General features: G+C 44.3%; 1 protein-coding gene across 30 annotated transcripts in view; it reads left to right on the top strand.

The window, feature by feature from the left end:
• FOXN3 (forkhead box N3) overlaps positions 1-21,864 on the top strand; it is a 468,244-nt gene that overhangs the window by 343,893 nt on the left and 102,487 nt on the right. The gene's annotated exons all lie outside the window — the stretch shown is intronic.

Raw genomic sequence — 21,864 nt, 5'->3', positions numbered from 1 at the left:
TGGTAATTAAAATGTGACAGGAATATAAACTGGGCTGATAAAAGCAAACCCCTTTACATGTTTCAAAAACTTGAGCTGCAAAAGGAGGGTTTGGCTATTCTGGCACTTGTATCAGGATGGAGGTGCATGCATTGCTTGCTGTTGCCCAACATCTCCGTGTACCTGGAAGGTTGGCCGTGGTTCATTCTGAGGTTCAGAGTCCAGTCACCTTACATTGGTCCCCACAAGTGTCACCTACAGGGGACACCCTTGCTGTTGTCCAGCCCAACTCAGCTGCCTTGTCCTAGTCCCCAGCCGGTGTGCTCACGGAATTCCAACCACCTTTCATCTCTACTTTTGCCATTAAGTTCCTTTTGAAATGGCCAAAGTTAAGGAGGAATAAATAATTTAAAAAATAGCAAAGAGGTTCATTTTTAATACTTTTAGAAATTACTTTGGGGTTATCGCTATTTTGGATATCGGTTCTGTAAATAAAATGGAATTAGGTGGTTCCCAGGGGCTTTGGAGCTTTCTATCCCTCCTACTTCTGTTGATTGGCTAGGGGTCAGACAGGCCCCGCTGGCCAAATGCAGATGGGTTTGGCTGTGCTAAGAGTGTTTGAACTACACTGGGCTTATGGTGAGGGATTTTAGTGTCTATTGATTGGTTGAGAGCTGTTTAGCCTCTTTCCCTTAAAAGTACAGGAGGAAGGCCGGCCATATGTGTGAAGGAGTAGAAGGTAAGTGTGGTTAAGAAGAGGGACATGTATCTTCAGGTTTCCGTAGTAGCTCGAACCCTTGTGAGAGATGTCATCACATTTTTAGTGCGATTTATAGACCACGCAATTGCATATTGTCATTTTAATAGCCCGTGAAATTGGAAACTTAAGCATTTCTTTGTATTTTTGCTTGGTATAGGTGAAGTGTAGTCAGGCAAGTTTGGTTAAACCTAATTTTAGTAATCATCGTAGATATCCTAAATGTTTAAGAGAGCAAAAGGAAGTCCCTCCACTCTCAAAAATTAACACATAATTTTAAAAAATCTATTCTGTTTTCTCTTCAGATAGTAGAAGTGGAAACTGATTAGGATCAGCCTTTGGGTTCTTTTCAAGTGAGTTTCAAAGTTATGTGCGTCATTTTTCCTCTAGAACTATAGCAGTGACATGAATATCATTCAGGTTTGGATTATTTTGAGAAAAGAGATTTTGTTTTCTTAGAGCCTTTTCTCATGATTTTTATTCATTCACTTTGGCATTAGTTAAGTTCTTTTTGTTCATTTATGTGGGGCAAAAACATGAGGGAAATATTAATATTGATAAGGTTTCTGAAGTTGAGAGATGTCAGTATGAGATTATCCTGTGGGTGTTGACTTATTTTCTTTTCCTGATAGGGTTACAGATTCCCCCAATTGCTCTAGGCACTGTGAATTAAACTAGGACAGATTTCAGATGCTTATTGAATCCACATCCACTTAAGTGCAACCCATTAAAATTTTGTACATTTGAAAATCAGAAGAATCTTGGTGAGAGCTTGGGAGGGTGGGCAGAGATTTGTTAACATTCATTTTTTTTTTTTTTCTGTGACGTTTCTTCATTCCCTAGAGTTCTGGAGACACTTTTGTTGTGGATAGTATTTTTTTAGAATCTATGGGTGTTCTTCCTAATTACTATTTTTGTGTTCCTTTGGTGGGTGGTTCTGGGCCATGGGAAAGTTGCTAATGCCCACAAGCAAGAGTTTTGCGAATAAAGATAGGAGTACCTAAAGAAGGGACTGTCCGGTCATGCCAGGGGAAGGTTTGGGTTAGAATCAAGTAGAAGAAAATGTGCCTGTTTAATGCCACTTTCTCAGGTTTTTGATTTCTCACTTTCTATTTTCAAAAATGATTTGATTTCTCACTTTCTATTTTCTGTATTTCAAAAATCCCTCCTTTTTCCCTATAGCAAGTGGAAGGAAAGTTTTCTAGATAATCAGATCAGTAGGGAACTCTGTCAATAGGTTCCAGCCACAGGCATTGGAATTGAGGGCAAGTAGAACCAGGATACTTGTCCCCAAAGATGCCAATTCTCGGTGCTGGGGGAGAAGGTGCAGTTTGGTCACGTGGGGGTGACATGGGAATCTTTCTTTAGGGTGCTGTGGGACCAGTGACTGGCCAGCAGAAGCCAGCCAGGGTTATGGATCATAAGTTACGGATCACTAGCAGGACTGGCAGAATCGAACCAGTGTGGGGGATCACTTACTTCATGGAGTGGTCTCCCCAGGTCTCAGTAATGCAGGATAGGAAAATAAGTAGGATGTGGTTTGGCTGTGTCCCCACCCAAATCTCATCTTGAATTGTAGCTCCCATAATCCCCACGTGTTGTGGGAGGGACCCGGTGGGAGGTCACTGAATCATGGGAGCGGTGTCCCCGATACTATTCTTGTGGTAGTGAGTAATTCTCACGAGATCTGATGGTTTTATAACGGGTTTCCCTTTTGCTTGGCTCTCATTCTCCGTTGTCTGTTGCCATGTAAGATGTATCTTTTGTCTTCCACCATCATGGTGAGGCCTCCCCAGCCACGTGGAGCTGTGAGTCCATTAACCCCCTTTTTCTTTATAAATGACCCAGTCTTGGGTATGTCTTTATCAGCAGTGTGAAAATGGACTAATACAGTGGGGGTGCCCTGTCGTGTAGAGGAGGGAGACGTATTTTTGTCAGAAAGGTGGGAGCAGAGGGGCTGTCTCTTCTTGGGAGAACTGACACTTAAGGCCTTAGAAAAGCAGATAGATATAGGTGTGTGGAAATAGAAAAAAAAAGTCATTGCAAGAAAGAAATAACCAGAGAACTTAGCTTCACAGAGATCATAGCAACAGCGCGGAACCTGAGCACTTCATAGACACCTTTGGATAGCGACGGGAAGAGTAATGCAATGTCCGAAGAGGAAATAATGGAAGTTAAAACCTGAAACGAAGTTGAAATCAAAATGACCTAATAGTTACAGCGGGGCACCAGTTTTCGTGATCTAATCGTTGTTTGGTTTAGAGTGGAAACTTAGTACCTTTATTTTTCCCAGCACAAAACCAATTGCAAGAATTAACTGGTTGTTCTCGAGGTCCTCCTTGGACGTCGGGTGCAGTGTCTATATTTTGGTTCAGAATCACTGGCAAGAAGGGCTGCTGAATCACCTCTCGGTTTCGAGGATAATGGGGTAAGATTTGGTTTGGATTACACCAGGCATGGGTACTTAACATAATTGGTCGTTTCATCAGTTCACAGTCTTTATTTTAAATGCCATCTAGGCTGCTATAGACAGTTTCAGCAGGCTAGAGAGCACTTCAGTTCTTGTACAATGGAAACCAAGCAGAGCATTAGAAGGGGACAAGCTCATTGTGCAGAGGGGACTCAGGGCGGGCTGAACAGAAGAGTGGCTTATTCAGAGCCCTGCAGGCGTGGCCAGCTGACAGGTGTCCCCACTGTCCGTTCTTCTTGTGTCTGTGCGTCTCTATGTTATGGTCTCTATGTGTTTGAAATGTGTTTTTATTTTATTCATTTAATTCATTTACTAATCTCTCTTATTTTGTTAACAAAGAGAATAAAGTCTGTTTTACATTTTCCCATTTCCAAATTCCCTGTGTCCCTCCCCCATATTCCATTCACCCATCATACTTAAAATTAGGTTACTTTATTAAAACATCATCCTTGGATGATTTGTTGTAATGAGTCAGTGATTCATAATTAAAGGCATTCCTCGCCCCTGATCTGACCCTTCATCTGGTCTCTAATGGTTTCATCCCAAAACGACATAAGCACCTCTGCTCTTGGTAGCTTCATGCCTTCTGCTGAAAGTTGCCACAAGCCATGCTGATTTTATTTCCCAGTTCTGCCCTCTTGGCCTTTGTAGGCCCTGTCGGCCTCAGAGCCCCCCACGGAGTTTTGTTCAGAGAGGAGCTACTGCCTGACCATTCTGGCCTGCTTTTATTTCTAGCTCTTCCTCTAAGCAAGCATTCCCTGAGCCTACCCTCCTCACCCCACCTGCAAGCATTTCTTTATGATACATCTCTGTGTGTCCAGTCCTGGGTTCGGCTGGGGATCCCCAGGGGAAGTCCAGGTCCCACCCTCTCAACCACTCACGGCCCGTTCTGTGGTCAGACCACAAGTCCTAGCCCTTCTTGGAAAAGGCTGCTTGGCCTACCCACTCTATGAAGCCCAGCCACCGTCAGCACAGATGAAGCCACTGGTTTTACCAACCTTTCCAGTGACTCACTTGACACCCTTACACCCTTCTGGTCATTCTTCCCTCTTCCTTTTCTCCATCACTTTAGTATTGGCCACTAATTATTATCAACTCCGTGTCCCTAGGATGTAGTGGTAGAATTAAAATAAATTATCAGATTTTATTTCCTTTCACTTGTGTTGATTTTGTTGTTGTTGTTGTTGAGACAGAGTCTCGCTCTTGTCACCCAGGCTGGTGTGCAGTGGTGTGGTCTTGGCTCACTGCAACCTCCGCCTCCCGGGTTCAAGTGATTCTTCTGCCTCAGCCTTCCAAGTAGCTGGGATTACAGGCACCCACTACCACACTTGGCTAATTTTTATGTATTTTTAGTAGAGACAGGGTTTCACTGTGTTGGCCAGGCTGGTCTCGAACTCTTGACCTCAGGTGATCCACCCGCGTTGGCCTTCCAAAGTGCTGGGATTACAGGCATAAGCCATGGTGCCTGGCCATCCATTCACTTCTGACAACTCACACTGGACGAGCTAATGTAATGGAAGGACTTAAAGGCATTTTCAGCTCACAGAGCAGGATTGTGTTGCCTTAGACTCCCACCTACCCATCCCCACAGCCTAAATAGGGAAAAAGGAAACCAGGTCTTCTGCTGTGAGATGCATGCTGTTCATCCATGTGCACCAATGCACGTGCAATCCGTAGAATGTGCTTGAAGTTGACATGATTGTTAGATGACTTGCTTTGAGGAATACCAGTTTCCCATGTTCTAGATTGGCTTCATGTCCAAACTTACTTGGGAGTAATAGTGTTGATCACCCACCCTTCACAACCCTTGCCCCTTCCCATGACTCTACTACGAACTTTTACCTGAGATGTATGAGATACCTCACCTTGGTTGTCTTTCATGCCATGAGAGGCTCAAGAGGAAGTTATAGTGGAAGGAACACTGGCTTATGAGTCAAGGGACCTGGGTTCTGGTCTCAACCCTTCCCTTGGTAAACTTGGTGACCTTGGACAAGCCACATGGCATACCTAGGGCTTCATTTGCAAATTAAGGAGCGGACCTCAGTGATGGCAAAGATTCCCTATCTAGTACCAGCTCTGTTCCACTCTAGCAACTTCCCCAAAAATAGGTCAGAATGGATTTTGATGCTTAACTCTGGCTCAGTGGAGAAAGAGTGTTAACCTTCAGCCAGCTGTGGGTGCAAGGAGAGGACAGAGTGGGTAGCAGGCTGGCTGAAGATCCCCATCCCCAAACAAGATGGTTTTCCAAGGTCCTGTGGATCTTAGGGAGGCAATACGATCTATTATAGGTTTGGACGACCTGGAAGTGAACCCTGTGTTGGCTTCTTGGGCAGCCGGCTTAACTTCTCTTTGGGAGTCATGGCAATGCTTGTCTCCTGGAGTCCTGGCGAGGATTTGGTGGATTCCCACTAGTCAAGCACATAGGACAGTTCACGCTAAATTCCCAGTCAAGGTTAGCTACTGAAATATTTTACAAAACTGTGACTCTTAGGAAAATAGGGCTAAAATCCTCCGAATGTGGTTTCCTTGCGCTCTTCACCTTCCTGGCTAAAACTCCTCTTGCCCATCTGTAAGGGCAGTTCTCGGAATGGGGCAAAGGCTGAAGATGCCCAGAGCCTGTTGGATGTATGCATAAATCTGAAGGAGAATTCGTACATATCTTTATCTCAGACACTTTTAATTCCTCATAAATAGGACTGCTTCTTTGAGAAGTTCACCCGGCTCACAAGTACCAAGCTGTACTCGATACTCTCCAAGTGTATATTCACAGCAGGGGCACACACAGCTGTGTGAAAGAGCACGGGCTTTAGCACCACATCAAACTGGAGCCAAATCGCTCCCTCTCTAGGCACCAGCTCTCTGACCTTGTGCCTCAGGTTTGATTGTCTGTAAAATGGGGCTGCGAGATACGTTTCTCACAACCTCATTTTACAATCAAACCTTAGGCCCAAGGTCTTGGTGATCTTTGTAATCTTGGTGAAGATTAAAGAACTGTGAATGTCACAGTCACTCTGGGGCCTGACACCTCACAAATGCTCCATAAGAAGTCAGCTTTAGCCTTCAGTGTTTCATGCCTCAGGTTTCCGATCACTCATTCTCATAGGTATATTCCAGCTGAAAAACTTGCAAAACTCACCAAAGGAGCATTTTCCCAAACACCTGCCTTTCTCATGATTTCCACTTTCCGTGTCACCCTCTGATATGACCAGGATGTCACTACCAGACTTCTGCGTCTGGCCACAGCCTCTGGCCTGGCATCCTGGCACCCCTTACCTCTCTGGAAGGACCAGTGAATCCCAGGTTTTGTTTGGATTTGCCCTGACCCTCGCCCACTCATTGCTTTCCCATTTGGTCGGAGCTTGAAGCCCCTGGGCTCTTTGGCCTCTTCTGTCTAATCTGCTCCGCAAGCTGACTCTTTTGTCCATTTTGCAAAGGAGGGCATCCACCTAATGCGTAAATCTCCTGATTCTCACCCTCAGGCATACACATTAAAAAAAAAAAAATTAGCAATGACAAAAGGCAAACAAGAAAACCTCTCTCCATTCCCCCCAGCCCCTGAGTCCTAATTGCCTTCTGTCCTCTTTGGGCCTGCAGAGGCCCTCTGGTTTCAAGGAGGGGCCCTTTATCCTTGGCATCATTTGTCTTATTGTTCTGCACTGAGTTATTTGTAAAGATCTATCTGTAACTGCAGTCATAGAGTCAGCTAGCTGCTTTTGCTTACAACCAGCAGTGAATTTACAGGGCTGCTGGTCAGCAGCTGTGATCTCTCAAGGTTTTATGTGCTCACTGAGAACGTGCAGAACACAGTCTTAAGTTACTTTAAAAATACAAGGAAATGCAATTTAAAAAGGCTTTGGTTGATTCTGATCTTTGCCATCTCTTGATGGCAAATTTGCCCAATCTCCAGTTACCCACCTACTTCCCCAGTGGCTACAGCCTGGTGTGGAATCTGGGAAAATACCAGTCAGATATCCTGTGTTTTCCTGTCTGACTTTAATTTCAGCTCTTCCCGCTACCCGTCTATAGTAACCATTTTAACCAAAATCCAGTGATGCACACTGAGAAAATGGCAGTTTTGTGAACAGAAACAGAGGAGTCAGGAAATCGAGAGGCTTTATTAAGAGCTCCCTCCGGGCTAGGCCCCTGCCGGGGTGTGTGTGGGCTTAATCTCATGTTTCAGGATAACTGTTCAGTAGGAGGTGGAAACTGAGGCTGGACTTTGGAAGAGGGGAGTCAGGGTGGGGAGGAAGCTTATGGGCCTAGGTTATGGGTATAGATGATCTTTGCAGGAGGGTATAGAATGGAAAAGAGGAAAAGGTCCAGAGAGCTGACTCATATTCAAGAGCTAGGTTTACAGCAATGAGAGAAGCAGTAGCAAACAGCAGTGGCCATGAAGAAGCAGCGGCTCAGTCCGAAACTGAGGAAATCACTGAAATGAAAGGTATAGAGTTTCACAAAGACGGAAGGGGCAGGAGCACCCTCATAGAAGAATAGGAGGCCAATTTCAGCAAAAAATTTCAGGGCTCTGGGGTTTTGTATTAGTATGCCTCTTTCTCTCTCCTCAGATTAGGATTATTTTATTTTATTTTTTTATTTTTTGAGACAGAGTCTTGCACTGTTGCCCAGGCTGGGGTGCAGTGATGTGATCTCGGCTCACTGCAACTTCTGCCTCCCAGATTCAAGTGATTCTCCTGCCTCAGCCTCCTGAGTAGCTGGGACTACTCAGGAGGGCGTGCACCACCATGCCCACCTACTTTTTGCATTTTTAGTAGAGACAGAGTTTTCACCATGTTGGCCAGGCTGGTCTCAAACTCCTGACCTCAGGTGATGTGCCCGCCTTGGCCTCCCAAACTGTTGGGATTGCAGGCGTGAGCCACCACGCCAGGCTTAATTTTTGTTTCTAATGTCAGTCCCCCCCCCGCCCACCCCAAATAACATCAATTGCTTTTATTACCAAAATAATATGTCTTTGTTATAGAAAATAGACAATCTAAAGATAAAATTACTCATAATTTTACCATCCACATGTAATGCCTATTAGTTTTTTTAATTGAAGTGAAACTCATATAACATAAAATCAATGATTTTACAGTATACAGTTCAGTGGCATTTAGTAGTCACAGCATTGTGCAGCCATCACTTCTTTTTTTTTTTTTTTTTTTTTTTTTTGAACAGAGTTTCGCTCTTGTCACCCAGGCTGGTGTGTAGTGGCGCAATCTAGGCTCACTGCAACCTCCACCTCCTGGGTTCAAGCGATTCTCCTGCCTCAGCCTCCCAAAGTAGCTGGGATTACAGGCGCCAACCACCACACCCCGGTAATTTTTTTGTATTTTTAGTAGAGATGGGGTTTCACCATGTTGGTCAGGTTGGTCTCGAACTCCTGACCTCAGGTGATCCACCCTCCTCAGCCTCCCAAAGTGTTGGGATTGCAGGCGTGAGCCACTGCGTCCAGCCTGCATTATTTCTTTATACTAGCCTTATGCATTCGATATGGTTACTCCCATTTTGTAGATGGGAAAAACAAGGCCTGAAGCAATTGTTCTGCTCAAAGCTGCAGACACCTGGACTCACACCAGCCTTCACTTCAAAACGGCATAAATATTTCTAAACAGTTTTCTGCTTTAGATATTTGGATGTTCTACAGTGTTTTGCAGACTAGGGCTGAGGGAGAATCCTGTTATAAGTAATTCACAATAAGACAAAAAGATGGAAATGAAAACTTTGTCTTCTTTAAGTAATTAAGGTGCTTCATTTTCCCTCCAGGTTCCTGCATAGTTCACTTTATGATTTTAAAAACCTAGATACAGAAAAAGGGAAATCCTGAAATTAGTCATTCAAAGATTAACACAATGAGAAGAATCCACCCATTCTTTAATAGAATGAATATTTTATTTTAGTCTATGTGAATTTTATATTAGTAGATAGACAGATGTAGATACAAGTAATTTTACACCAATTATAATTCATGTATGGGAATCTTCTCTTATTTAATTTTTGAGCATTTAAAAATGTTTTTCTAGTCTATTAAATTATATCAGTTAGATTATGAAATATAAAGATTAAACAACCTTGGATCACATTGCACTGCAGAGCCTGCTTTTATCAAAGTGCTCAGTCTTAAAATACAATTGAAAAAGTCATTTCCCTTGAAATTCTGTTGAACTGTAAATGGAAGTCTAGAAATATTTTTATACAATTGCCAAGAGATTTTAATGAGGAAGAATAACTTTAGAATATATTCTGAGTGAGCTGTTCACATGACAGTTTCAGACATGGACTTAAAATCATCCACCTATAAACTGCAAGGGATCAAGTTTGTGTTCTTGTTTGGTTCCCTTGACAACCAGAAGGTGTGGCTCAGAGTTTCTGGGTAGTACCTGCTACGGTGCACGTGACGTGGGAGTGGGTGCGTGTGTGTGTGCAGGTGTGTGCACATGCATGAGTGAATGTGGCCCCTGCCCTCAGGCCTTTACCAGTGCCAGGTGTGAACTTCCAGATGAATCTCTCCTGCCATCCCTCTGCCCGTCTTTCTGCCCAGGTCCCCTGTTGGCCTTTGTAAGTCATGACACACAGGCATAGGGTAAATGACCCCAGCTTTTAAGTCAGGCATACTTGAGTCCATTCCTCACGTTGCTTCCTGATTGCCGCCGGATTTGGGGAAGTTTTATAGCCCTCTTTGAGCTACTGTACAATGAAAAAGTATCCCTCTTGCAAGATTGCTGTGAGGATTGATGATGGTCTGTATAGCATCCCTGGCACTTGGTAGGTGCCCCAAGAGCAGGTGCCACTGCCACACTTCACTCCAGAGGAGGCAGCATAACTAGGAGAGAAGTATATGGACCTTGGAGCTGGCCAACCTTAGGTTCAAAGGCCAGCCTCTGCCACCCACCAGCCGAGTGACCTCCAACAACTCATCCAATGAGCTTGAGCCTTTCCCTTCCAGTCAGTCAAATAGACAGTAGTACTCTCTTCATGGGATTTTGTGAGAATTAAAAGATAATATATGGACAGAGACCTGCACAGTGCCTGGTGATGATTGGGTATCCAGTAAATAGAATTAATGATGCTTATGATAGCATTTCTGCGATGGCCTGCAACTTCCTAAGATCTTCAGTACCTTCCACCCCCAACAGACAATAGCAAAAGCAATAGTAACATAGATCTTTCACCGGCTGAACTGAAGTGATACCTTTAGGAATGTTTCAGACTGTTGAAGTCGTCTCTCTGAAGCTCCTGATGCATAAGGCAAATGCCCACGGGATGGCCATGGGTGGAGTGGAACAGGAGCCCTGACTGGCTATTCTTCGTGACCCTTCTGAATGACTAAGATCCTGCAGAAATGTGACAGAAAAAGAAAGTTCCTTGGAGATGGGCTGGAATTGCTTGTAATCTGTCCCTCTGATTGTGCCAGAATGCTTCCAGCCAGGTCCAGGTCCGTTCTGCCTTAGTGCAGCAAATCAATCACTGTGACATGGAGGGTTTTCCAAAAGAGAAAAGATTTGTTCACAAAGGTACCAAGTGAGCAGGCAGGAGAACAGCTCTCAAATCCGCCTCCCTGAAGATAAGGCTTAGGGATATTTATGGGTTAGGGAAGCGGGGTGGTCTAACGTTTGGGGAAAGGTGATTGGCAATGGGGATAAAATGAAGTAACGGGTTCATTCTGCACAAGCATAGTCGGGGTCCATGGCATCTCAAAGGAAGTATGTTCAGTAAATGGCGGCATTAGCGCGATCTGAGGGTGGAGCTTTTGGCCCTCCAATGTCAAAAGGCCACCTCTCTGGCACTTGCACAGGCCCAGTTGAAGGGGCAGTGGTCCTAACTGGTTTGAACTGGACAGGAGCTTGCCCTAGTTCCTGAAAAATAGCTGTTGCGACCATCACTGTGGTGACCTATGAATGTTATCTGTAAAGTAGCCAGTGAAGGTCAAATTCCAGCATTCAGTGGCAAGGCCTCAGCTTGGTGGAAAAAGGAAAAAAGAAATAACAAAAAGCAAGTGACCAAAAGCAAGCGGGACAGGCAGACCCAGTCAAATTAACTCCTTGGTTTCAAGAATGCAAACTAGACTAAGACATTTACAAAGACTAGTTTCAGAGACCACCAGGAGACTGCAAGGCAGCCAGCCATACTTGCAGTGAATCAGAACTTTACCAAGTCGTTGAAGGGATTGTGTTGAACTGCCTACCTCATGGTCACCACAGCACACATTGGTTGGCCCCTCTTTCCCTAGGCTGTGATTTTGTGGTTTTTTGGTTTGTTTGTTTTGTTTTGTTTTTTTGAGATTGGCACAATCTCGGCTCACTGCAACCTCCGCCTCCAGGGTTCAAGTGATTCTCCTGCCTCAGCCTCCTGAGTAGCTGGGACTACAGGCGCCCACTACTGCGCCCCCCTAATTTTTTGTATTTTTAGTAGAGATGGGATTTCACCATGTTGGCCAGGATGGTCTCGATCTCTTGACCTCGTGATCCATCTGCCTCAGCCTCCCAAAGTGCTGGGATTACAGACGTGAGCCACTGCGACTGGCAAACTGTGATGTCTAATGGGGCTTGATCAGGATGATCTGATCCTGCTTGACACACATTGCAGCGAGGAGTTAGAACCACAGGTCTTGGTGTTGATGACGTCTGCCAGTAGAGATGCTCCCAGCGTCCTAGTTGTGGATTCATATCCCACATTTTAAGGGATTTTGTGAGGATGTTGTGACAAGAAACAAGAAGGCTGTGATATGTATAAAGGTCGATTCTGCGCTGATCATTTGTGTATTGTATTTCTCAGGCTCTGAGAGACTTTTGTCTCTGTGCTTTGCCATGCATGGCCTGGAAAAGAAATAGTTATGAAGTTTTCACTTTTAAACTCTGCAGCTGTCATGGGCCCACGTTGCTGTGGCTCACATGGACAGTATGGGTTCCAGTAGACCTGTCAGGACAGCTTTCTCCTCCCACCCCTCCGCTTCCCATAGATTCCAAATGGGAGGTGCCAGCTTCTTACAGGCACCCCCTGGCCTTAGCGACTGGTGGAGGGACGGGCACGTGGCCCAGTCCAGGCCAAAATTCCACCCTGGGCTTCGCATCTTGGCTCTGGGAGCTCCACAAGGTGTGCTGACCTCACAAGCCCTGCACGTGGAATCCGCTGGGGTACAGGAAGTGGCACCAGCACAGAGGCGCACAGACAGGGGCCACTGTCTCCTTGCCCTACCTGTGGCTGGATTTGATGGGCTCATAAATTCTCCTTTATACTTAAGCCAGCCTGAATTAGGTTTTTCTTATGTACAGTCAAGAGTCCTGATGAATACAGTGTCTCGAATTAACAGTGTTAGTTAAACTAAGTATACAGCCCTGGTGATTTCTGTGTGTCAGTGTCATGTCAGCCTCTCTGTTGTCTTAAGAGGCCCACTTTGTGGTTTGACTGTCCCTTGCGAGAATAAAAGGTGAGCTTGGAGAGTTTTCAGAGACGGTGACTTGACTTAAACAAAGAAAGCAGGATCATAGTAGTAATGCTCCTCACATCCACATACCCCCGTTAGATCTGTAGAGACCTGGCTTGCATGTAATTTCATTCACTTCTTGAGAGGTAGGTGGTATCTTCCTGATCTTACAGATGAAGAAACAGAAGCTTCAAGTCGAGCATTTGGCTAAGCCAAGCAACATATATGTATGTGTGTAAATGAATATGTAGCTATATGTGTGTGTAGGTGCATATGTGTTTAAGTGTGATGAGCATGTGTGTGTGTGTGTGTGTGTGTGTATTATGAAGGATTTTCAAAGTCAGGATTCAAAGCCAGGTCCCTCAAATGCTAAATTCAGGTCTATAGCACAAATGCTATTTTAGGCAATCCCCATTTCCTCCAAGTTCATTGACTCACATGTCCAACCAATGCCATTTATAGTTAGATGGCCTTATATAGAGAAGAACTGTGTTCACCCCCTGCCACGGCCCCCACCGCCAACATGCACGCATGCTCTGATCATTTTGGAAATGGAACACATTTTCTCTTTTAACATCTGATCTTCCCCTCACTGCATTTTGGATTCATTGTGAACAATTTTGAGTCTCATTAGAGGTGTCTTAATTTTAAAAATTAAGTTGGGAACTAGCAAGTGAGATTGAAGAGGCTATATCTTTGGTTCTGAACTGGATTTTCATTACTCAATTACTCTTCAAATTATACTGATTTGAGATGTGATTATTATTATTTTCCTAAGTAGATTGGATAATGAGAGAAATGCAAAGGCATGCTAAACTAATAGTGATCTGAGTTTCTGCTACCTCACTTGTCCTCCCATTTCCCCTCCCCCAGCCAGAGCACTGCCCCGGCCCCTGCTTCCTGGTCTACCTGGTGAGCCGCCCTCCCATCACTCAGCGAAGGCAGCTGCTTCCCTGTCTTTCCAGCGTCAACCCAGCTATGACCACTGCAGCGCCAGGGATCCCGGCCAACTTGCGCGCTGTAATCACGTGATGCAGTGCTCACTATCCTGCAGCAGTTCCCCATGTTAGTTCCCAGCCCTTCCTTATATGCCTCATTTGAATGTAAGACTTAAATTGTACCATCTACCCCGAGAACCCACTGTCCAGCCACCCTCATCTCCTCAGGGTCAAACCCGCTCACAGCTACCTTTATCGGAATTGCCCAAGTGCCTGAAACACATTTCCTTCATCTCCCTGTCCTCTTTCCCGTAGGGAAGAAGGTAAGCTACCTAAAAGGGAGGTGGTGATGTTTTCTCCCTGCATCCTGCTTCGTCACATTTCCCCTTTGCTTTTAAATACACACGTCATGCTCAAGTGCTGTCTGTGCATTTACTCGTGGCCTCTGCCTTTGGTATGAGCCTCATTACTGGGTGAGCTTCGCCAAATGAGCTTTTGCCATTGCTGCAGATACAGTGGAGTCTCTTTTGTCTTGGGGCCTGGAGTGACATTGTAATGGAGAAGTGCACAGTTGACCATATCGAGCCGGTCAGGAGGGTAGATTTAAGAGATGCAGCGACAGCAGCTTCTCGCTGTATAAGCAGCAGACTCTTCCCTGACACCTCACTTATTTCCCCCAGGATCTGAGCCCATTCACCATGGCAGGAACCACTAAGATTGTTTGGTTATCCCTTCACTTCTGTCTCCCAGCCAGACTGTAATCTCCTTGAGGCTGGAGTTTTCTTATCTCTATCCCCAGCACCTTGCAGGTCACCCAGCGCACGGTAGGAAATCAATGAAGGTTTGTAAAATGTGTGCATGTAACTTACTGTTATGGACTGAATTGCATCTCCCCATCACCCCCCGAAATTTATATGTTGAAGCCTTCACCACTACCACCCCCCCATGTGACTGAATTTGGAGATAGAGCCATTAAAGAGGTAATTAAGATGAAACGAGGACATAAAGGAGGAGTTTTTATAAGGACTGGTGTCTTTGTAAGAAGAGATACCGGGAATGTACCCGTACTGAGGAAAGGCCACGTGAGGACACAGTGAGAAGTCGGTCACCTGCAAGCCGGGGAGACAGCCTCAGGAGAACCCAAACATGCCACCTCTTTGATCTCGGACTTCTAGCCTCCAGAAGTGTGAGCACATCAATTTTTGTTCTTTAAAGCACCCAGTCTGTAGTATTTTGTTCCGGCAGCCTGAACTGACTAATATATTTACCAACTGTCCTAGCATCTTGTGTCCCAAAGCTGGGACTGTAGGGGTCAACTGTGTCTGCTAAGGGGAGTTTGGGAAGATCCCAAGGTTGGCTGCTTAAGATGAATCCACAGTAATGGGCAGCTGTGTCCGCCCCCTGTACTCCTTTACCAGGAGGCAAGTCTGGCTAAGGCTGTTTCAGGCATTCCCACCCTACCAGGGAACGTGAATGTCATCATCAACTAAGATTCTGGGCCTCTTGGAAATTATTTTAACTTGACCTACATCATCATCTGCCCTGAGACCTTGGCAGTTCTGGACACCCACGAATAATAGCAATTAGCATGAAAAGAAAGCTGAAAGAGTCTCAAATAGGAAGAGCTGCAGTCTGGACTTAGATCTTCCTCTTACTAGCTATGTATACTTGCATGTGTAATTTTACCTTTTTGGGGTCTATGATTTGTTTTTAAAAGTGGCTGTGCTGCTATAACGTTCAGTTCCTTTTCTCTCTTTTGGGAATTAACCCTTGGCTTGCAGCTGGAGAGCCCTCCATCCCCCGAGTCCATTCATCTATGTGCTTCCAAGTGATATGTCTCCCGCTAGTTTAAGTCATTCTCATTCCTCTGGCTACACTGGTGCGTCTGGGTGGTCATGTAGTAGAGGCTGGTCTGATTTCAGTGATTCTCAGACCTTTTCCAGTGAACACTGGGGAAATGCTAGATTCAAAGCTGCTGTTTGTAGCCCCAGGGGCTGCCGGCAGCCACCTTGAACAGAGGAGAGCCTGTCCAAGCCCATTTTCACCAGCAGCATTGCTGAGTTTGGGAACAGAGAATAGGACTTAGTAAATGCCATTTGAAAGGCATCACTATTCCTGGTTTTCCCGGTCACAGGTGATAAAGTCTCTTCAATTCGTTTTTTAAAAATCGCTACAGATGGAAAGATTCCCAGCTGATAAAGCTATTAACACCTGCCCTGTGCACCATACAGGAGCTTTCATAATACAATTTCTAAATGAGGTGATGAAGGCGAAGGTTGTGACATGCAGTTTGAACGCAGGGAATTATTATTTGGAAAATCCAGTGACTGGTGTCTATTGGACTCAATATCATGCTCTTCGAACATCTGTGAAAAGATATGTACATTCTTAGCAGAGTGTCACCTTGTAAGGAATGAATACATGGAAGCTGTTGTTATCATCAGTAAGAATTATTGCAACAGTGATAGGAAGGGGATGTAGAAGTCTTTGAGAATTTTGATTTGATGATGAAGATACCTGCATGGAGTCCTCGTTGAGAAGGAATTGATTCTGTTTATTTTGGGGTTCGGTGATGCCAGCATCCTCCTGATGTGGATGGCACTTGTTTGTGGAAACTGAGTAGCATAGGAAACTCATAGCCAAGTTCCTGACGGCGAACACTCATGGGGAGCCCTTTCCTTGTGAGCCCATCCTGAGGGTGTTCCTGCTTTTCTTGGGCCTGATTCTCATCTGATCACCTTGGCTGGATGTTGCCCCAAGCCAAGGACAGTATACAAAGACAGGCCAAGGTTCTGGTTATCCTTGTGATGTGAGATGGTTTGGCCGTGTCCCCACCGAAATCTCATCTTGAACAGTAGCTCCCATAATTCCCATGTGTTGTGGGAAGGGACCCTGTGGGAGATAATTGAATCATGGGGGCGGTTTCCCCCATACTGTTCTCATGGTAGTGAACAAGTCTCGTGAGATCTGATGGTTTTCCCTTTTGCTTGGCTCTCTGATTTCTCTCTTGCCTGCTGCCGTGTAAGATGTGTCTTTCGCCTTCCACCATGATTGTGAGGCCTCCTGAGCCATGTGGAACTGTGAGTCCATTAAACCTTTTTACTTTATAAATTACCCAGTTTCAGGTATGTCTTTATCAGCAGCATGAAATGGGACTAATACAGGGTGCAAGGTAATGATTAGGGAGGACAAAAGGGGGGTTCCTGAGGTGCCAAGAGCCCCCTGTTAGTTCATTGAGTGCTGATTACATGGTAAATTTTCTTTTGTTGTTGTTGTTGTTGTTGTTTTGAGATGGAGTCTCACTCTTGTTGCCCAGGCTGGAATGCAATGGCGTGATCTCGGCTCACTGCAACCTCTACATCCCGGGTTCAAGCGAGATTCTCCTGCCTCAGCCTCCCGAGTAGTTGGGATTACAGGTGCCCACCACCATGCCCAGCTGATTTTTGTATTTTTTAGTAGAGATAGGGTTTCACTATGTTGGTCAGGCAGGTCTCAAACTCCTGACTTAAGGTGATCCACCCACCTCAGCCTCCCAAAGTGCTGGGATTACAGGCGTGAGCCTCCACCCCGGCAATTACATGGTAAATTGTTTGGGAAAATTCACTGAACTGTACACATAGAAGGACTTCGCCGGACGTATGTTACTCCAGTAGAAACTTTCAAAAATGATTGGGCAGCTGCAATTTGATTATACCTATTTGATTTCAGATTTTTATTATGTACATGTAGTGAACCTCAGAATTCTTGCATGATTAAAAAATAGGATTGTCATAGATTTTATCAAATCAATGTGGTAATTTAGAGCTGAGCGAAACACAAAGTAACAAGAATTTTTATCACAACTCAAGCATATTTTATAAAGTCTCTCCAAACCTGCTTGTTATTGATGTTGTTAATACAATATTTAGATTCCATTTTGAACATTCCAGCTGGCAAAGATTACTGAAATGTCAGTCTCTCCCAAGAACGGGTTGGTTTTTTGTTTTCTTTAAAAATTCATTGCCAGAGAGTTAGGTTCACAAATGTAAGTTAAGATGAACTTATGTGACTCTAAGCGAAATTAGGAAAAACATGAAAACCCTTCAGCCAAAACTTGAGAAGGCTTTTGCCAAAACACAATGGTAAATTATATAAGCTTTAAAATTGTGTGCAGACAAAAGTGGTTTCTCTTTCCACCATAATATCTTGATGGTTAAGTATGTCGGTGAAGTAATTGTTTTATAAACTATTGTTGAAACCTTGAAACTTCCTAGCAAGCGTTTTTCTAGGCAGAAAACATTGTGCTTGAAAAGTTTGGAGATTTAAAAACAAGCAGGCCAATTTCACTGCAATCTGTAATTTCCAGTGGAATATAGAATAGCCAAGATCTTTTAAATTGGGAAACAGATATAATTATACCAATACCTTAGAGGTTCGCTTTGAAAAGAATCCTCTTTCTCTGCAGAATTTGTTGAAATGATTAAGGTTGCCTGTCAGATCAGTGAACCATTTGTTATCTTCAATTAAATTGAAAGTCTCCATACATCAGCCCTTTGTAAATACTAAGTGGTTAATGCTGCCTCTTAGGTTTCCAAATGTCTTAAGAATGTGTTGTAATAAAAAAAAAATAGCATCATTTTAATATTAATACTCCGACAAAGATTTTATCTTGAGAGTGTTTCTGAACCAAAGACTCTGTTAGCCCCGTATTCAGGGACACAGGGAATCTCAGATATGTCTGTATTTGTTTTCCCGAAAGAGTTAAGACAATATTGTGGTACGTTTTCTTTTTTTAGTTAAGGTTAGGTACTCACATGTCCTGATTTTGACTAGTTTAACTCTTGAATTCTTCCTCTTTGGTATATTTTCCCTGTTCTAGTTCATCCTTTCCCCTCTCCGATGTCTAATAAAAAGCTCCTTGCTTACTGTTTTCTTGGAACAAGGTCATTTAAATAGTATTTCCTGTATGTCTGGGATCATTATTTTTGTGATAGCAGCAAAGTGCCACAGATCTCACTGGCCTCCAGTTTGTATATTTATGTGTATGCAGGGACTAAGTTAAATCATAGCATTTTAGAACTAGGAGGTTTCTTAGATACCTAGCTGGCCCCATCCTCAATGAATAGACAAGTAAACTGGGCCCAGAGTCAGGGCTTGCTGTGAGTCACAGGCAAACCGATGGTAAAATCTGCCCCTTCTCAGGTCAGTCCAGCTCTCTTTTCCAGCCATTAAACTGGAATAAAGTCTCCTTCTCTTCTTCTTCTTTCTTTCTTTCTTTCTTTTTTTTTTTTTAAGACAGGGTCTCACTCTGTCACCCAGGCTGGAGTGCAGTGGCGCGATCTCGGCTCGCTGCAACCTCTGCCTCCTGGGTTTGAGTGGTTCTCTTGCCCCAGCCTCCCAAGTAACAATACCTGGCTAGTTTTTGTATTTTCAGTGCAGACAGAGTTTCACCCTGTTGGCCGGGCTGGTCTTGAACTCCTGACTTCAGGCGATCTACCCACCTCAGCCTCCCAAAGTGCTGGGATTACAGGCGTGAGCCACCAACCCCCACCCTCCTTCTCTTCTTAATATATTCAGAAATATGGAAAGGAAGAAAAGAAACCCAAACTGCAGTGTATATGGTAATGAAAGCAGGAATGGACAGCTGAAACTTCTTTCTCATCATACTGCGCCCAGCCCCTGGCCTGGAGTCCCAGCGTTTCTACTCGCTAGCAGCACGTGTGTCTTTCCGGGTCTCAGTGTCTCTATCTATGAATTGGGAAGTCAGACCCACAATTACAGATCTCAGGGAAGACTCAGTGGTATTGCTCCCAGGCTTGCCATACTGGGAAGCCCTCCACACCTCGAAGCTACCGCTGAACAATTTGGTGGGTCTGTCCTGTTAGGTTCCTTTTGGGACATTGCAGGCCCCAGCCAGGCCTGCCTGGACTTGGCCCTAACCCACTGCTGTGTGACTGAGGATGATCCCAACTCCAGGGTCAGCCCAACCCAAGGCTCAACCCATGGTTCAAGATCGTCCGCACACATACACACACACAAACACAGGTAGAAGACTGAGCAATTTACGTATGCTGAAATGTAAATTGTGGTTATTTTGAGTTGTGGAATTGTGTGGATAGTTTTAAATGAATTTTATACTTGCCATAATAAAAATATATTGGTTATACAACTAAAATACATAAAAGAACAAAGCTAATTAAATGTTATAGCTGCTCATTTATGTCGTTAGGGTAATGTTAAGGGTTAATTAAGATCTTTAAAAATCTGAGCGGGGCATGCAAATATATAAACAGCAGAGTGATTACAACACTCGGGCTGCTTAGATATTGGGGGTAGGGAAGCTTTCAGTTGGACCCCTCTTTGAGCCTAGTGCCTGTGCCTGAGAATTCTAAACTTTTAAATAAATACAATTCATATCCTTAAGCTGTTACGTGAAAGAAATAACAACTAGTAGCAAGTCGGCCATCAAGCCCATTGCCGTACACATGACCCCGGGGACAAAGCGGGCTTCACCCAGGCTGTGCCAGCCAAGAGTCTTTTGGCTGGTCCCCTCCTGCCTGATACAGATGAGCTGGCTTAGTGCTAGGAACAGGGAGCCCCTCTTGCTGATTGCCAGTAGCACAGGGGTGCCAGCCTCGAACTCAGGTGCAGGCTGCTGCAGTGGTCAGGCTGTCCCAGAGACCTGGCCTCATTGGGAGTGATCCCAGCTTCGTGCCCGGGAGAGCAAATCCCCGTACAGAAAAGGGAAAGCAATTCAGTGGCAGATTATGACCTTGTTGATCACATTTGGGAACAGGTAGTATTTGGGTAGTTAGTTCAGATTAAAAGTATGGAGGAGCAGTTATGTAAACACCTAGTGTATAGGGTGGGGACGTCCCCAGTGGGCTATTTGGAGTTCCCAGGATTGTAAAAATCATTACATGTTGTTTGACAACTGGAATACTTTTCAGGTATTCTAAATGATCTGTTCACACTGTTCATCACACGAGGCTGCAGACTTCCACTATCTACTGTTACTTGTAGAGAATCCCATAGACTGACCTGATCTGTTTCCATAAGGACCAACGTTTTAGAAGTTCTGTCTGTGGATATGTTGGTTGGGAGTAGATTCAGAACTGAATGTCAGGATTCCAGAGGTTGAATGTGTGTAGCTGTTTTTATTTCACTTAAATCTTTTCATAATCTTAAAACATATTTAATATGCAGTTCCGATAGGCCGCCAGATGTTCTGTGACAACCAAAGCTGGAAGGAAGGTTTCTGTGGGGGGAGTTGACCCCAAAGCCAGGAAGTTTCTGCCGAGCCCTGCTCTCTACTTCGGTGCTCACTGCCATCTGCTTAGAGCTGCTCTGCTGCGAGGGGCTGCATGTCAATGACTATATTTAATTAATTTGTCTAACGTGTCCCAACTAGTTCCAAAAAGAATTTGCAATGGCCTACAAAAGTGCTGTATACCTAGAGGTTTTATTATTTTATTTTATTTTATTTTATTTTATTTTTTAAAGGAAGTGCAAAAATTATAACAAAGGGAAAATAAAGGTAAGAAACCCAAGATAAAGTTAGGGGATAACATTAATATACAAAATTAATACTGTAAGTTCTAGGTATTGGTTTAGGAGTGGGATGGTCAGTCATGAATTTGGCTCTGAGCTTCCTAATGACCAGAGCAAAGAGGGAAACATGATCACTTGCGTGGTTTAAATGTTCAGAAGATTAAAACTGACGCATTACCCAAGAGTGTTTCTACACAGAGGTCCGTAATACTAAAACCTGAGAGATGTTTGTCCTTTGGAGTCTTACAGAGAGAGATCCTCAGTCATACAGCAAGATACATCCTTAATAATATGCCTGGTTTCAAAGGCAGTTTCCTGTAACATCTCTCTAGACAAAGCAATGCAACAGACATGTGGAAGTCAATTATTCAGTGATAGTTCCAGGGACATTGCCTTCTTGGCTCTGAGTGACTCGGTCTGAGGTCAGAATCAGTAGTCTTCAAAGCCACCAGGTGATTCTATTGTATAGACAGGCTTGATGCTCTCTGTTTTAGACAGTGATAAACAGGTAACTAAGCTAGGCAAGTGGCCAGAGCTGGAAACATGGAGTTGGTGAGTTGCTCACGATCAGGGGATAACTGAGCATGTGAGAGGTGAAGCTCACTGAGGAAGTGAGCCTAGAAAGGATGGAGGGTGTGGACAAATGAGCCTGATAGGACCCCAGAAGAGGAAGAGACCTGGGCACATTCCCAAAGGAGAACCTTCATACTCATTTTAACCCCTTTCACAAATGTGGTTTAGAAGAAGCTACATTGATGGGAAAGGTATA

Source organism: Macaca mulatta, chromosome 7 (assembly GCF_049350105.2).
Source record: "Macaca mulatta isolate MMU2019108-1 chromosome 7, T2T-MMU8v2.0, whole genome shotgun sequence".
Lineage (NCBI taxonomy): Eukaryota > Metazoa > Chordata > Mammalia > Primates > Cercopithecidae > Macaca > Macaca mulatta.
Note: the sequence above shows the minus strand (reverse complement) of the source record. Positions and strands in the feature narration are given on the sequence as shown.